Source organism: Xyrauchen texanus, chromosome 16, assembly GCF_025860055.1.
Source record: "Xyrauchen texanus isolate HMW12.3.18 chromosome 16, RBS_HiC_50CHRs, whole genome shotgun sequence".
Classification (NCBI taxonomy): Eukaryota; Metazoa; Chordata; class Actinopteri; order Cypriniformes; family Catostomidae; genus Xyrauchen; species Xyrauchen texanus.
In genome coordinates, this window is record NC_068291.1 from 45487588 (window position 1) to 45492587 (window position 5000).

Consider the following 5000-nt stretch of genomic DNA (forward strand, 5'->3'; position numbering starts at 1 on the left):
TGCAGTGAGTGTCAGGCCGAGGTAAGGGTATGTTTGTGTGGTTTCAATGGTTCTGTGTGAGAGTGTGAATGTGTGTGTTAGTCCCTGAGATCTGGAACATTTCCGGAAAATCATGACTTTCGTTTTTTGGTGGTTGACGGTCAGGGCCCAGGATTGACAGTAACCCGCCAGCAGATTCAGGCTGTCCTGAAGCCCCTCTTTAGTGGGCGACAGGAGAACCAGGTCATCTGCGTAGAGGAGACACTTTATTTCTGTGTCATGTAGAGTGAGACCTTGAATGGGAGAATGTTCTAGTATATTAGCCAATTGGTTGATGTAAACGTTGAAGAGGGCGGGGCTTAAACTGCAGCCCTGTCTCACTCCGCGCCTCTGGAGAAAAAAATCAGTTCTTTTCTTTCCAGTTTTAACAGCGTATTGACTGTGTGTACATTGATTTGATGACATCATAGAAGTTTCCCCTACACCGCTGTCAATAAGTTTGAGATATAATCCTTCATGCCAGATTGAGTCAAATGCTTTCTTAAAATCTACAAAACAAGCGAAAATTTGTCTTTTATTTTGATGTACATATTTATCAATGAGTGTCTGTAGGGTGAAAATGTGATCAGATGTGTGACAGTTTGGCATGAATCCAGTCTGACATTTCATCAAGGCATTGTGCTTCATAAGGAAGTGTAAAAGTCTGGTGTTTAAAATACTGCAGAACACCTTCCCCAGATTACTGTTCACACAGATGCCTCGGTAGTTATTAGGGTCTAATTTATCTCCACTCTTATAAATGGGGCTGATGAGTCCCTGATTCCAGATCTCAGGGAAATGACCCGCACACAGAACATCATTGAACAGTTTTAGGATCGCCAGTTTGAAGTTTTGGTCGGAGTGTTTCAGCATCTCATTCAGGATGCCGTCCACACCGCAGGCCTTTTGGGGCTCCAGTATTTGCAATTTTTGTTCCAATTCTTTCATTGTGATGGGGAAATCTAAAGGGCTTTGATTTGTTTTAATTGATCTTTCCAATTGGTCTAATTTTTTAATGATTTCATTTTGATTTAAATTTTGATTTCCAGTTGGGCTGTAAAGTTCTTGGAAATGTTTTTTCCACAGCCCTCCATCTTGGATTGCCAGATCTTCTTGATTTGATTTGTATAATAATTTCCATTTATCCCAGAATTTGTTTGTTTTGATTGATTTTTCAATTTCTTCAAGCTGGCTCTGCAAAAAGTTAGTTTTTTTCCGTCTGAGTGTGGCTTTATATTGTCTTAATGCCTCACAGTATTGAAGACGAAGGTCCGGATTGTCTGGTTGACGGTGTTTTTGGTTGGATACCTTTCTGAGTATTTTTCTCAGAGCTTTACAGTCTGAATCAAACCATTTTTCAGTGTCCAATTTCTTTTTTGTAGTTTTGACGAGTGCCAAATCACTTTTTTTGTGCTGTTTTGTAGAATATATAATTGAGATCTTTCACTGCCTGATTGATGCTGAATTGATTTTTAGAGTATTGCTGTATTTGGGATGAATGTAAGAGAGATTGTATTTCTGTACATTCAATGGCATTGCTGTAATCTGTGACGCTGTTTTCTGTCTATTTGAATGATATTATTGGGCTCATTTGATACGGTGTGCTGGCTGTGTTGGTTGTTGTTTCAGACTGTTTGATGTAGAGGGTGATTTGTATGGAATGATATTCCGGACATTATTCAAAAGGAATTGCAAATCGCGCATTACGGTTTGCATTTTCGTTTAAGTGAATGCACAGTGACTGCCAGATTTCAAATGGAAAAGCAAAGTCCCTTTGCAACTGTGTTTCCCATATCTTACGAGTTTTGGCCCTGTCATATTTAAATAGCAATTTCAATTACCAGGTCTGCTTTTTCACTTTCTCAGCGTCGCGTATGTAGCCAGCCAAAACTCAAATGGAATACTAATTATTTATTTTTTTTTTTTTTTTGCAATATTAACAAACAGAACAAGACGATACATACAAGAAATATAAACAATCTTTCAAAACAAAAGAGAAATTATGGTTCAGAATACATTAAGAGAGAAATGTGAAAGAAATTTAAATATATTCAACAATAGTCTAAAAAGAAAAGAGAATAAGAGAAGAGAAAAAAAAAAGAAGAAGAGGGCACAAAAGAAAAAAACATTAAGAGAGAATATTAAACATGGCACTGATTCTGGATGTTTTCATTGCTTTCTTGTTAACAGAAGTTGAAATTGTATTTAAATACATCTTCAATTCTTCTTTGAAAAAGCTAAAGTGGGGTTTACTTTTCATATATTTACATTTATGGATATGAAACTTTCCAATATATAAAAGAAGGTTTATACAAAAACATGCATTAATTAGATTCTTGTCTTTAACATAAAATCCAAAAAGAATGTGTCTATATGATAAAGAAAAGTTACATAAAACCTTTTGGACAATCAGAGCATCAATATTGTTCCAGAAAGACCGAGTAAAAGACATTCCCAAAACAAATGATCAACAGTTTCAGAGGAGGCTTCACAAAAGAGCAGGAAGTATCAATATCATTTCTACATTTCTTTAAAAAGTATTTAACTGGATCAAATCTATGAATAATTTTATAGGATATTTCTTTAACTTTATTAGTTAGAAAGAATTTCTGAGGAAGTGACCAAACATATGACCATTTAATATCATCAAAAAGGTTATTCCAATAAGAAATGGAGGAAGGAATTGAAGTGACAGGGTCCAAAAATAATGAGCTAATTTTATAATTGGATTTATGTATTGAAAAACAAACAGAACCAACCACAGTAGATTCAGGGCTAGGGGGAGAAACAGAAGTCACTGTAGCACTATTATTGTTTCTAAACAGCATACACATTTCCAAAGAGATGGCCTTGAAAACTATATTACATTCTTTACTAGATACTGGGAATTGGTATCCTGAAACAAAATCAGAATAACTAAATAAATGACCTTCACTATCAAATAGCTGGTTTACTAATATCACCCCATTATTGAACCAGTTTTCAAGAAATAAAGATGTCCTCTTATGAAGAATATTACAGTTGTTCCAAATTAAAAAATTGTGTGGTGAGAAATTATGCTTGTAAATAAGTTTCCAATCCATAAGCATCTGCTGATGATAACTGGAAAGTTTGACAGGAAGTTTACTAATTGAATAATTGCACATTAAAAGAAAATGTATACCTCCTAATTGAGAAAAAATATATCTTGGGATTATACTCCAAATAGAAGATTGATTGTGAAGGAAACGTTTAAGCCAATTCATTTTCGAGGTATTGTTAAGAGAATCAAAATCAATGAAATTTAAGCCACCTTTATTATAAGAATTCAAAATAACTGATTTTCTAATACTCAAATGGAATACTAATTCCCTTAGTATTTCCATTTCCGATGCCTACACAGAAACCTGTCAATCAGGGTCAAGGGTGGGATTATGCTATGGGGCGTGTTTGTCTTGGGAAGTGACGTCACTCACAGTCGACGGTCAAGAGGTGATGCCCTGAACAGACGCCGGTTTATCAAATCAAATCACTTTATTGTCACACATGTACACAAGTGCAACAGTAGGTGAAATTCTTGTGTGCAGTTCCGAGCAACATAGCAGTCATGACAGTGACGAGACATATACCAATTACAGTAAACAACATATTTACACAAAACAATATAATATACAATGTACAGTAAACAATACACACAATATACAATACAATAAGTAGGAGTATATGAAATATATATCTATGAAGTTGTATATTGAGGAGAATATGTTGACAGTCCAGTGTGAGATTATAGATTAATAAAGTGCAGTGCTAATTATTGATCCTGATAGACTGTGAGTGATGTCACTTCCCAAGACAAACACGCCCCATAGCATAATCCCACCCTTGACCCTGATTGACAGGTTTCGTGTAAGGCATCGAAATGGAAATACTAAGGGAATTAGTATTCCATTTGAGTTTTGGCTGGCTACATACGCGACGCTGAGAAAGTGAAAAAGCAGACCTGGTAATTGAAATTGCTATTTAAATATGACAGGGCCAAAACTCGTAAGATATGGGAAACACAGTTGCAAAGGGACTTTGCTTTTCCAGTTGAAATCTGGCAGTCACTGTGCGTTCACTTAAACGAAAATGCAAACCGTAATGCGCGATTTGCAATTGCGTTTGGATTATGTCACATTTTATGCGTCCACAAATTGAAAACGCAATTGCAAATACAATGTGCAATTCCTTTTGAATAATGTCCGGAATATCATTCCATAGATTTGGCTGTGGTCTGAGAAAGGCGTTCAGGGTTTGACTGTGAATGCTCTCAAAGAAGAAAGGTCCAGATCTGTGATTGCGTAATCTACTGTGCTGTTACCGAGAGCTGAGCTGTAGGTGTACCGACCGAACGAGTCCCCTCGTAGTCTTCCATTGACGATGTGCAGACCCAGACTCTTCCGTGAGAGTTTACTGTTTGATCACCGTTGTGTCTGGGGGGGTAAGAAGGAAATTGTATGTTATTGCTAGTAATGAATCGGGCACCATGTGATTCTATGAAATCTAATTCTACACCAGTTCTAGAATTTAAATCGCCCAGAAACAGCACATTTCCCTGGGCCTGGAAATGGCTGATTTCTCGCTCTAACTTTTGAAAAGTTTCTTCTTGGAAATAGGGCGACTCAAGAGGGGGAATATATATGGCACACAGGAAGACAGGCTGAGATGTTCAGCCACAGGTGACATTGTTCTCTTTTGACTAATTCTATGGCCAGTTGAGATTTGATCCAGATGATGGTCCCTCCTGAGTCTCTCCCCTGTGTGACTGATGGTAGTATTATCTCTCTATATCCTGAGGGGCAACCAGTGGACTCATCTCCTCTACACCAGCTGTAAGATGATGACATCTAAGTCTTCAATTCCTCTCATAAAGTCAGAGTTTCTGCTCTTTAGGCCAAAAACTGAAGAGTTCAGACCTTGAATGTTCCACATGGAAATACTAAGTGATTTCATCACAAAATATA